The 13,601-nt window shown below is 50.4% G+C and overlaps 1 long non-coding RNA gene across 1 annotated transcript in view; it reads right to left on the bottom strand.

Annotated features, from left to right (window-relative positions):
* The window catches only part of LOC147028482 (uncharacterized), an 82,726-nt gene that overhangs the window by 64,830 nt on the left and 4,295 nt on the right, over window positions 1-13,601 (bottom strand). The window lies entirely within an intron of this gene.

Below are 13,601 nucleotides of genomic sequence, written 5' to 3'. Positions count from 1 at the left end.
ACAACACATACCCAAAACCAAGGAAAAGAAATCCCCCAAGAATGAGGCAGGCCTGAGGCCGAGACCGGGTCGCGCCTACCCGTCTGGTGATGAGACGCGGAGCGGCGATGGCGCACCTCCGCGGGCCTCGCGGACAGCGCCTGGCAGGGGGTGGGAAAAGGGGCCCCCTTGGTCGCACTATCTCAGCGCGGGGGAAACAGGAGGGGGTTGCTGATGCTCGGGGTATAGAGGATCTTTATTATCCCTGGTGTGCGTCTCCACCTCGGCCAGGTCGCGCTGCCGGCCTCCCTCGGGCGTGCAGCTCCTGGCACCGACGCGAGCACCCCCTCGTCTGCCTTCGCCGCTGCCGCCTCTCCGCCTCTGGACTCTCCACCCTGGACTCTTCTTTGGGCTCCCCTCGTTCGACTCTCTTCAGCTTCTCCAGCTACTGCAGGCTTCGGGCTCCAGACTTCCACACTCGTCCCCTCCGTTCCGACTCCTTCTCGTTCTGCTGACTGACGAACACCGTCCTTTTTATCCCCCCGTAGCTTCGCCTTTGACCCCCTCCCTTTGACCTTTCACCTCGCTCCCCATTGGCCCGAGAAAAAGTGGGCGTGAAGGCTTTTGATCCACAAATTTGCATATATCGATCGTTCTGGAGGCGGGGGCCAAATCGCCCCTCGCTCACCGATTGGACGGCAAAAAGTGGGCGTGTGTCGTTTTTGATCCGTTTTTGAAGCACAAAATCCGTGATTTTGTACACGCTGTTCGACGCGCGCTCTGCACGAATCCAACACCGGTACCCACAGCGGGGCAAGAACGGTGGCGATGCTACGGTTGCGAGGTGTGACGTGAAGGTCGTGGCGGTTGTGGTGAAGCGGCGTTGTGGTTGGTGGTTGATGTTGTGGTTGTGGTGGTAATCATGGCGGTTGGTCCAAAATAAAGATAGTGAAAGAAAAACGGCTATCCTGAAGAGTCGCAGCTCGCATAAATGACATGTATTCCCACTAGACAACGGGTTTGGGCCTAACTACACATGTACTTACCGAGATACCTCACCTAAGGGACCTGAATGGTGGTTTGCGAATTTGGTAACCACAACAATATATATATATACACACACACACACGTGTAGATATGACAAGGCCAAAAGTATGCAGACACCCCTTCTAATTAGTGGATTCGGCTATTTCAGCCACACTCATTGCTGACAGATGTATAAAATCAAGCACAACCATGCAATCTCCATTGACAAACGTTGGCAGGAGAATGGGCCATACTGAAGAGCTTAGTAACTTTCAACGTGGCACCGTCATAGGAAGCCACCTTTCCAACAAGTCAGTTCGTCAAATTCCCTTGCTCGAGCTGCCCCAGTCAACTGTAAGTGCTGTTATTGTGAAGTGGAAACGTTTAGGAGCAACAACAGCTCAGCTGTGAAATGGTAGGCCACACAAGCTTCAGAACAGGACCGCTGAGAGCTGAAGCGCGTAGCACTGAAAAATCGTCTGTCGTCGGTTGAAAGTCACTACTGATTTCCAAACTGGCTCTGGAAGCAACGTCAGCACAAGCACTGTTCGTGGAGAGCTGGGTTTCCATGGCCGAGCAGCCACACACAAGCCTAAGATCACCATGTGCAGTGCCAAGCATTGGCTGGAGTGGTTTCACGCTCACCGCCATTGGACTGTGGAGCAGTGGAAACGCGTTCTCTGGAGTGATGAATCACACTTCACCATTTGGCAGTCTGACAGATGAATCTGGGTTTGGCGGATGTCAGGAGAACGCTACCTGCTGGAATGCATAGTGCCAACTAAAGTTTGGCAGAGGAGGAATAATAATCTGGGGCTGTTTCTCATGGATCAGGCTAGGCCTCTTAGTTCCAGTCAAGGGAAATCTTAATGCTACAGCATACAATGACATTCTCGACGATTCTGTGCTTCCGACTTTGTGGCAACAGTTTGGGCAAGACCCTTTCCTGTTTCAGCATGACAATATCCCCGTGAACAAAGCGAGGTCCATACAGAAATGGTTTGTTGAGATTTGTGTGGAAGAACTTGAATGGCTTGCACAGAGGAGGATGAGGAGATTGGGACCATACTCTGTGCAGAGCGTTGGTGCTGCTTAAGCAGTCTCCTTGGCTATTGGACACAATCCTGGACGGGTCGCAACTCAGACACAGTATACCAGCAAGCTGGCACTCAATTTGCTGACCTCGGAAGGATAACAGGCCGAGTTCACCTCCTGGTATTAATTCAACAGCTGAGTGGGATTTGAACTCAGGACCCAAGCATCCAAAGCCCGCCACCCTAACCATTAAGCCAACACCAGCCATAATAACCAGGCTGCACCATTAAGCAAACACTAACCAAGCCACACAGAGCCCTTACCTCAACCCCATCGAACACCTTTGGGATGAATTCAACACCGAATCGCCCAACATCACTGCCTGACCTCACTGTTGCTCTTGTGGCTGAATGGAAGCAAATTGCTGCAGCAATGTTCCAACATTGAGTGGAAAGCCTTCCCTGAAGAGTGGAGTCTGTTATAGCATCAAAGGGGGGGGGGGGGAGCAACATCATATCAATGCCCATTATTTTGGAATGAGATGTTGGACGAGCAGGTGTCCACATACTTTTGGCCATGTAGTGCATATACTAATCAAAGGCAGTGTGTGTGTGTGTGTGTGTGTGTGTGTGTGTGTGTGTGTGTGTGTGTGTGTGTGTGTGTGTCGCTGATTGGTATCTTTATATGAGAGTTTCACAATGTGGAATGGAGTCCTCCCAGGGCAGGCACAAAATATCCATCTTCATTTCAGTAAGGGGTCACAATTCACAGACCAAGCTGTGAAGTTTTCTGTTCGCAAAGTTTTCTGCCGAGGACTCTCTTCAGGATCGTCACTGAGCCCCGGACAGCTTCCGACTGTAGTTCGTTTGTAGTAATATCCCCATGGATGGTTTTTAATATCTCTGTGAGGTTCTTTGTCATCATTTCCGTAGGTCAAACTGTCACTGGTTCAGCTTTGGCATTCTTCAGTTTCCAGGATCTTTTCCCTTCATTCATGATGTCTTGGTATTTGGTCATTTCCTTGATGTCTGCATTGCTTAGTCTAATATCATTGGTATTAACACCTCTCTTTGCAATGCCTTCCTCTCTCTTTTTTGTACCTCAGTCTAATATCTTGTAATGCTTTGTTTTCGATGTTCATGCTCGATGGGATCATTAGGTCGTGCGTGAGCGGTAGTGCTTCCATGTTTTCAGTGATTGCTTTTGGTTAATGTTCCCAAAAACTTTCTGGAACTGGGATGTAAAGTTTTTGCAGATGTGCCAGCGGATAACATTACAAACTCTGTTGTGTCATTGTGTGTACAGCTGTTCTGACATGAGTTTTTTTAATTTGTATTCGGTCATGAAGCATAACACATTACTCTCTTTGCAAACGCCACCTCCACCCCTCACCTATCTCAGTTTTTTTCCCTCCTCCCCCCTCTCTCTCTCCCTCTGTCCCCTCCAAATGCAGCACTCTCCTCCCACACCTTTGTCGCTCTCTGTCTGTCTGTCTGTCTGTCTCTCTCTCTCCATCTCTCTCACATCCCTCCCTTCCGCAGTGTATAGCAACATCTCGTGCGGCATCACTCTCCCCACCTCCACCCCCCTTCCTCGCTCTTCTTCCCTTCCCCTCCTTTGCCCCTCTCTTTCTCCACCCACTTCCCCTCACACCCCCGTCAGTGACATGAAGGGTTGTATTTGCTAGGATACTAATAAATGTCAGTATGTAGGTGTGTGTCCTCCACAATTCCAAAACCATGAAACCTCGCAGCCTGAAACTTTGCTTGCATACTAAGAAAATTCCAAGGAAGTGCATGACTGAAAATTGGGTGTTTGAGTGAATTAAAACACCCCTTTGGAAGATAATTAACGGCCTTATTTCATTACATCCTTTATCAGGTGCATTCTCGGCCACCTCACACTCTATGGGGTCTTAAGGCATATCCTGGGTTACCTCGCAGGGGTCTGAAGCCGCCATGTTTTTTTAGCCTGCTCAACCACACCTTGACATGGAACAGGCTGCAACGATTTCTTAAAGATAAAGTTTTTTTCACTTTCCTCACTCATATTATCGAATGCGTGTTCATCATAGCTACGAATCGCTGGGTACATTGCAATGCTTATAAATGCCTGAAGATGCCAGTGTTCGTGGCTTTATTTCATTTCCGCCCATGCGATAATCTCAAGAATCTCTTAAACAAAGCCGCATTACAAAATTTAAGCTCCAGAATCAAACTCGGCAACAGTGCTGACTCCGAAAAAAAGTGTTAATTTGTGCAATTCGGACATTGCTTGAGTGTTTCCAGGTGCATAGTTTTATCAACGGCAAATGGTAATTGCTTGCCAAGCCAGGCGTTCCATTGGAGTGCTTGCTTAAGTGCTGAAGCCATTTACCGAGCGCCTTACAGTCATTAGTCATACGTTCATGTCTCCATCGGGATGTACAGTCAACAGTTATTATAAAGTAGATGTACATATACAGTGCACACGGACATGGTTCACATGGGTAGATTTGGATCTGCAGGGACTCTCCGTGGGTGTGTGGACATGCCGTGCCTGTTACGGGCACCGTAGTGGCAAAGTTTCATCCCGTATCTTCTGGAGGTTTTATCAGGTTTTCCTTTGTCCCCGCAACTGTTTCTAAAGCATTTGGTTATTAGGCGTTCTTTACAAAGGTTATACAGAATGGATGCTCTTTGTGAGTTTCAATGCAAAATATATTTGGCTCGGTAATTTAGACCCGATTTCTGAGCCATTTGCTGTACTTGTAACGTGTTTTCTAAATTACCAAGCCAAATTATTTTCCACCCATCACAAGCAGCTGTTTATCAACATTTATGTTTGTGCACATCTTGAAACATTTATATAAATGCAACTTTGTTTTTCAGTGAAAACTACTAAACGTTTTTGTATTGTATACAGTATCTACTGTAGTCGGTAATCACACTGACTCCAACCTGCCGATTCCCGAAATATTGCCGATATCGGCCAAGCAATAATGTGTGTGTGTGTGTGTGTGTGTGTGTGTGTGTGTGTGTGTGTGTGTGTGTGTGTGTGTGTGTGTGTGTGTGTGTGTGTGTGTGTGTGTGTGTGTGTGTGTGTGTGTGTGTGTTGTTCATAAAGCATAACATTCTCTCTGTTAACTCCCATACCCCCACCCACGGCAGGATTTACCATGTGGGGGGCCGTGGGCACAATGATTGTGGGGGGCCGCCAAATTTGGAGATTAATCAACAACTTAAATTATAACTGCTTTTTCATCAACAACTGAACTTGTATCTATAGATTTGGCAGATCCTGATCACGAATGATTTGGCATATATGTTCACAAATTACAATTAAATCTGACAATATGACAAGATGGACGGATTGTTATTGATATGGCTGGTGACTTATCTATGAGCTGATGACTTATCTCTGAGCTCATTATAAAATCAAATCACAAAAATGCTGTTGCTGCAAGAGTAAGAGATAGAGATGGACTAATATAAGAAAATAACAAACGACGCACTCTCATTAATCATACTACGAACTTCGACTAAAAATCTTCCATTTTCTAAAAACCCTCTGGGCAAGAGAAATCCGAAATGGTGATTAATAGCCGACTTCCAGCGACCGCAAATATACGGCAGTGTCATCCACATCAATGAACATACACACGGTGCCTTAATCAATGGAAAAACTTCCTGCGCAACTTCGCGGCAGCGAACTCGGATATGATACTGTCACCCTGCATGGAATTGAGCACATCGGATTCGGTTGAAATAATGGTCAGATTGACCAGTCTCTGCTGCCCCATCGTGGAGTGAAGATGGTTCTTGACAAGCTTGAGTTTCGAAAACGAGTGCTCCCCAGAGCAGTTCGACACCATCAGTGATAGGTAAATCCAAAGAAGCACTTCCACGTTTGGGAAAGTATCGGTGAGTTTTCGCTCGACGAGAAAACTGTACATCTCGAGTTCAGTACGGCCCAAGTCTGGCTCTGACTCCTTCATCATGGCTTGGAACTGAATCATTTCTTCTGTGAGGTCAGGTGATAGATCTTCCCGATACAGCTTGACGAGCTTCAAGCATGACTCTCGAATCTGCTCCACATCGAGTTGAACAAGAGCACGCAGGAATCCAAATCTGTCGCTCATCTCGCTGTAAGCGTTTGTACACTTTTCCAACTGCGACAGCAGTACGTCGATCACTGCAACGTATCCACTGATGTGAAAGGACTACTTGGCATCTAGTTCTACTTCTGGAGTGTGTCCGTAGTCCAAGGGAGCGAGGCGGACATTACGCTTTCGTCTACGCGATCCGCGAGTGAATTCCTCCGTATCTGAGCGCTCCACTCCATCAACAACGAATTTATCAAACTGATCGCGTAATGATAGCACGAAGCTCGCCAGTGACTTGAGGAGCTGCACAGCTGTGTTGAGATCAGTAGCTTGCGACTGAAGGGTTTTACTCGTATGATCAAATCTACCAAGGACAGTCGACCAGAAACCAGCATAGAACCCTATCTCGAGTGTGCACATCGTTTGGTGAAGTGTCTCGGCGGTGTTTCTCGTTTCACTATTCAGTTGCTCATCGTTTGCGATTTCATCGAGGACATCCATGATTTTGCTGTAACCATCTACAAGAGCCTGGGTTATATCAGAATGAGCCGACCAGCAAGTGTCGCTGAGGCGTTTTGGTACTTGCAGACCTTTGGCTTTCAGGGCGTCAAATAATGTGGTGTAGCGCGACGTGGAAGCTGTAAAAAAATACATACACTTGTTCCACGAATTCAAAGAATGCTGCTGCAGGTCTACAGCATCCCACGACCTACCACCGACTAAGTTCAGTGAGTGCATCACGCATGGCACAAATATTGTGAGAGGGTTCTCCTGTTCGATCATTCCCTGCATCCCATTGTATCGGTCACTCATATTAGATGCATTATCGTAAGATCGTCCTCGGCAGTTGGCGATGTCCAATCCAGTGGGTTTCAAAAAAAATCCAGTAATGCCATTGCTTGCTGGAGTCCAGTGTGTCCTGTGTTGCTCAGAAAGGTCATGAAACGCTCCACTGGAGCCTCGTTCTCGATGTATCGTAGAATAACTGTGAGCTGGTCGATGTAGCTTATGTCAGGAGTAGAATCGACTGACACAGAGAAGTATTTTGCCTCTTTCACACGAGCGATGATGTTATCCAGAACAGATTTTCCGATGATGAAGACTAATTCTTCACATGTCGTAGATGATAAGTAGTTGGTGTGGCCACCACCTTGGTTGGCATATTTCTGAATGTGCTGCGCAAAAATGGATCGTATTTCCGCAAGTAATTTGATTAAACCAAGGTAGTTACCATTCGTCCGTGACCCAACAATTTCATCTGATCCAAAGAACGCTAGACCACGCTCAGCGAGAAACGATATCACGCTCACACTTCATTTCAGCACCTCCCTCCAATAGGACGCAATCTCACTCACCTGTTTGACGAGTTCAGTGTCCACACGACCTGCGGATGTTGCTCTGTCTGACAAGCGGATGATATTCGCACAATGTACATGTGAACGCTCATGCACCTCGATAGAACGACTGGCATGTTTCCAGTCATTGAATCCTTCCCCGTCCAGGGCAGTAGCGCCTCCAAAGAGCTTGCAAGCGATGCAGTACAGTTTTCCGGTTGATGCGGAGAAGCAAAGCCAGGACCTTTTCACAGACTCTCCGTTTTGTAGTCTACAGTAAAAAAAAAGATTCTTGGAGCAGCAGCGTTTCCTACCTTCAACGAACTGTGTGGATGAATCAAAGGGACCAGTCAAATTCTGCAGGGGCTCCAAATCTCGTGATGCCCAGTAGTCGATCATCTCTGACGACGGTCGCTCAGGAGGCCAACATCCAATGCAAGACAAGAGAATATATGTCTTGTCTTATATATGTATATAAATATATATATATATATATATATATATATATATATATATATATATATATATATATATATATATATATATATATATATATATATATATCTCTATTATAATACCAAGCTTGCACACTAAAAACTCGGCTCGCCATCACACGATCCCTATGAAATTGCTGTGGCACTTAGCGGACATGCCGACAATGTTTGGGAAGTCTTGGCGTTCCATAGTACCACTTGCATTTTGCACAATGCGTATTTTTGTCATTCCCCGTGTACTGCCTGTCGTCTGCTACCAGCTATGTTGTGCTGCTATCCCGTGCATGTGCACGGGTATCGCTAGTATGTGTATATATATATATATATATATATATATATATATATATATATATATATATATATATATATATATATATATATATATATATATTGTTGTGGTTACCAGATTCGCAAACCACCATTCAGGTCCCTTAGGTGAGGTATCTCGGTAAGTGCATGTGTAGTTAGGCCCAAACCCGTTGTCTAGTGGGAATACATGTCATTTATGCGAGCTGCGACTTTTCAGGATAGCCGTTTTTCTTTCACTATCTTTATTTTGGACCAACCGCCATGATCACAACCACAACATCAACCACCGACCACAACCACCGCTTCACCACAACCGCCACGACCTTCCCGTCACGCCTCGCGGCCGTAGCATCGCCGCCGTTCTTGCCCCGCTGTGGGTGCCGGTGTTGGACTCGTGCAGAGCGCACGTTGAACAGCGTGTACAAAATCACGGATTTTGTGCTTCAAAAACGGATCAAAAACGACACACGCCCACTTTTTGCCGTCCAATCGGTGAGCGACGGGCGAATTGGCGCCGGCCCCAGGGCGATCGATATATGCAAATTTGTGGATCAAAAAGCCTTCACGCCCACTTTTTCTCGGGCCAATGGGGAGCGAGGTGAAAGGTCAAAGGGAGGGGGTCAAAGGCGAAGTTACGGGGGGATAAAAGGACGGTGTTCGTCAGTCAGAAAAGGAGAACGAGAACAAAAAGGAGGAGAAGAACGAGAACAAAAAGGAGAACGAGAAGGAGTCGGAACGGAGGGGACGAGTGTGGAAGTCTGGAGCCCGAAGCCTGCAGTAGCTGGAGAAGCTGAAGAGAGTCGAACGAGGAGAGCCCAAAGAAGAGTCCAGGGTGGAGAGTCCAGAGGCGGAGAGGCGGCAGCGGCGAAGGCAGACGAGGGGGTGCTCGCGACGGTGCCGGGAGCTGCACGCCCGAGGAAGGCCGGCAGCGCGACCTGGCCGAGGTGGAGACGCACACCAGGGATAATAAAGATCCTCTATACCCCGAGCATCAGCAACCCCCTCCTGTTTCCCCCGCGCTGAGATAGTGCGACCAAGGGGCCCCTTTTCCCACCCCCTGCCAGGCACTGTCCGCGAGGCCCGCGGGAGTGAGGGCGCCATCGCGCTCCGCGTCTCATCAACAGACGGGTAGGCGCGAGCCGGTCTCGGCCTCAGGCCCGCCTCATTCTTGGGGGTGTTTGTTTTCCTTGGTTTTGGGGGTGTGTTGTCGGCGCCTTCTGTGAAGTAGAATTGTATAAGTGTTTGCGTGTGCTCGGTAGTCGGTATTAGCTCTGCACTGTGTTTTCACTTTTATATTTGCTTTTTGTGTAAATGGAATTGTGTTTTCTTTTTTTTGTGTGCATTTGGTGGAATTGTATTTGTGTGCTTCCCGTGTGCCGCGAATAAATGTGCTTTATTGTTGACCTGTTCTCCCGCTTCGCTTCGTCTTTTTCCTCCATTGAATCCTCATCTTGCCTCACGTAAAGGGTTGGTAGTGGGCTGAATACGCCCGATAATTAATCGAACCGTCGAGGTCGACGATAACACCGCTCGGTTATTCTGATAGTACGGAACGGGTCGCTTAAGTGGCCCGTGTCCGAAGTCGACCTGCGGCGAGGTGCGATCGCCCGGTCTACCCTCCGCGTGGGTACTTAGGTAGGTCGACCCGGCGAGCAACCCTATCCCACGCGGGGGCTGATTGGCTCGATCGCGGTGAGACCGAAAGGTCCACCCGTGACTGGTTCCCGGCGTTAGTCCGAGAGGGTCACGACTGGATTGTCCGTCCGGTGGGCGACGTGCCGCGATTCGAGTTACGTGGCCGTTCGCACGCCGGCGGGCGCGAATACCGCAACACTGGTGTCAGGTCGTGCGATACAAATTCATCGCCCTCCTCGCGGCACTGGTATCGGAGAACAGGAAAACGGGCTCTCCTGTCTCCAATTAAATTCACGGGAATCGGTCCAGGGGTGAGAGAAGCGACCCCCGATTCCCTCCAAATTACGAGCGAGCGAAATTAACCCTTCACGAGAAGCAAGATGGCGTCTCAAGGCGAGCGGGAGCCGGGGGTATTAGAAATGTTTATGTGTAGTAATGTAGAATCCATGGTCCAGGATGGAATCCCCGAGCAGGAAATGTTGATTGTGCAGGAACACGGACTCGCCCAACTGAACCCAGGGCCCGAGGTGGGTGCGGCAGCGGCCGCGGTGTATGACACCTCCCCCCCCCCCTCTCCACCAAGACCCTTACCCAACCCCTGCCGAAACGGCTCACTTGAGTGCATCCGACATGGCCCAGCTATTCACCATGCTGGCACAAATGAATGCGGCAATGACAAATGAAATAAAAAACGAAATGAAAGACATGAACAAACAAAAAAACCAAAAGATGGATACATTCACAAACGAAATAAAACGCATGAAAACTAAAATGGAAACAAACATGAAGGAAGAAACGAGAAAGCTACGGGGTGAGACGCAGAACATGGGCCGATGCCTGCAGGCGGGCATGAAGGCCGTGAGCAGGGAACTTAAAATGGCGACTCCACGTGTCGGAACAAACGAGCTGGAAGGGGGTGTAACGGCTGACAGGCCCGCGGTGGAGGCGGGTAAGGAAAAAGTAATTCGGGAGACAAGAGACGAGGTGAAAGTAATTGCGAGGGAGAGAAAAGAACAATTAATACGGAGAGCAAGGATGAGGTACGCGGAGATCGTGAAAGAGCAAGGAGTGAAAAACAGGGAAGGACGGGAGCGACTTAAAGAGAAAGCAAGGTTGACCTACATAAAGATAAGGGAAAGACGCCAGAAAGAAGCAGTGACCAATAAACACGATGAAGACGGGGTAAGTGACGCGCACACACACACGGAGGTAGTGGAGGATAGTGAGGTTGAGCTCGCGGAGCGTGTGGGGACCCGGTGTGAGCAGCTGGATGACCTCCTCCAGGAACGAGGGGAGGGAGTATGCCCCTGAGGCGAGTCACGACCAGGTGAGTTCGGTCGTGCTTTGCGAGGTTGAGGGGACGAGTGCTGTGGACAGGTGCACGGAGAGCTTGGGGGGTATGGAGGCCCCGGAGACCCTTGTGGGGACACAAATCCCCAGTGTGGTTGTCCCTGTGTGTGTGGTGCAAGGTGTGAGTGCGTCCCCGTGTGTGGAAGCGACCCCGTGTGTGAGTGGTGTGGTGGCGATGGTGCCGGAGTACGTGCTTCCCAGCACGCCGTGTGTGGATGAGGCACCGTGTGAGGTGAGTACATGGTGTGTGAGTGAAACGGCCAGTATGAGTGAGGCACCGCGGGTGAGTGCCCCCGCGTGTGTGAGTGAGGGACGGTGTGTGGATGAGGCACCGTGTGTGAGAGAGGCTGTGTGTGTGGATGAAACGGCCAGTATGAGTGAGGCACCGCGGGTTAGTGCCCCCGCGTGTGTGGGTGAGGCACCGTGTGTGGATGAGGCACCGCGGTTGAGTGCCCCCGCATGTGTGAGTGAGGCACCGCGGATGAGTGCCCCCGCGTGTGTGAGTGAGGCACGGTGTATGAGTGAGGCACCGCGGGCGAGTGCCCCCGCGTGTGTAAGTGGTATGGTTTGTGTGAGGAAAATGGCAAACGTGAGTGAACGGCCGAATGCCAGGGAGACCGTGTGTGTGAGAGAGCGGTATGTGAGGGAGATGTCGGTTGGCATGCGGGAGCACGCAGCCGCATCTCCCGGTGTGAATGTGATGGAGTGGACTGTGTGCGTCGTAACACGCAGGTGTGCGTGGGTCGAATGGCGACGACGGCGACATGGGAGGAACGAAAGCCGAGTAGCGGCTGTGGTTGTTTCGAGGACCGTGCCGGGTTCACCCAGCAGTGAGCACGCGGTCCGTGCTGTGCAACGCACGAGACCGCCACGTGCTCGCTTGCGAGAGTGAAGTCCCGGTCCGGAAACGCACGCGGTGGATTTGCCGATCCCGCGGACGGACAAAGTTTAGGCAGGTAAATGGATTTGGACCGGACGGGTTCTCCACGCGATCGTGTGTGTTAAGCTCCAACGGGCAAAGCACATGTGTTCGCGTGGGGAACCCCTCGAGACGTGGGGCTTGTTTTTTTTATGCGCACGGTGCCGCTATGGCTGCACCTGTGGCTGCAAGCCGTCAGGATGGGTATGCCGGCCGGATGGTACCGTCCAAGGAGGGACGAGGAACATGTGCAGCTACATGACGTCACGGGCAGGTGTAAAGTGCGCGAGCTCTGAGTTGCCGCGCAGGTGCTGCGCATGAAAAAAAAAAAAGGCAAGCCTCACTTTCGGGTGTACAGGATTCCTGGGCAAGGGGTGAAAGACCCCCTTACCTGGGCACAGGATGAAAACTAGTTAGGGGGAAGGGTTAGCTTAGTTAGACCGACTTCATGGGGCAGGGGTAAGTCCTCATGGAGTCCGTGGAATGGATTAGGTAGAGGGATTTAGTGAGCTTTAGGTTGGGAAATAAAATGAATTTATGATTTGGAGACAGAGACAGACTTGTGGATGTGTAGAGGGGACGTAGTTTAGCTACGTAGGTTAAAAGGAACGTGCTGTAGTTTAAGGGACGACGTGGGAGCACGAGTTAGTTAGGGGATGTAGATAGGAGGATGGCAGAGTTCAGTGGTGTGTGTGTTGAAGAGTTGGTGAGTGAAGTGGAAGCATGTGCTTGGTGAGTGAGTGAGGCCAGCGGGTCTGTGTGTATGGAGTGAATGGGGAATGCATGGTGCGATGAGTGATTGGGGGGAGGAGTGACCCCCGCCCAAGGGACCCCGGGGTCAGAGTAAAGTGAGTTAGGGGGTTAGTCAAATTGAAAAATGGAGGTCGTTTTGTTGTTGGTGGGAGTGTAGGCTCGAAACCCATTTGGAGGGGTGCAGGAGCCCTGTTGACGGGCTTGGGAGCGTGGCTGCGAAAGGTGAGTATCGCTGAGTGGGTACCCCGGGCACCAGGCTAGTCGGCCGCGTTAGGCCATGCGGCCCATGGGGGGCCGGGATAGAGTAGTGGGCACGGGTGCGCCTGCTTGGTGCGGGGGCCCGGGCGCCATTAGCCGCGTGGGCAGTGTTGTGGGCACGGGTGACCCTCGGAAAGGGGCCCGGAGGCCGGCCTGCCACGTGTGCGTTTCAGGGGAGGTGCCATGGGGGGCACTCCCCGGTGTTAGGGAGCTGGTAGGCTCGGAGGCAGTGTAGTGCCCGGGGTGCCATAGCGGGAGATTCGGGCAGAGGGTCGTGCCTGCCAAAGGGAGCCACGTGTCCCAGCCATGAGACCGTGTGAGGGCACGGAGAGAAAATTGGGGGCGAGGCCCGAAATTGTGAGGACACCAACACAGGCGACGGGAATCTGGGTTGTTAGAACCAATAGTTTAAGCGAGAGGCGCTT

The sequence above is a fragment of the Eptatretus burgeri genome, chromosome 4 (genome assembly GCF_056783735.1).
Source record: "Eptatretus burgeri isolate ZD-2024b chromosome 4, Ebu_testis_v1, whole genome shotgun sequence".
NCBI lineage: Eukaryota > Metazoa > Chordata > Myxini > Myxiniformes > Myxinidae > Eptatretus > Eptatretus burgeri.
The sequence above is the reverse complement of the archived record's forward strand: the minus strand, read 5'-3'. Positions and strand labels throughout refer to the sequence as shown.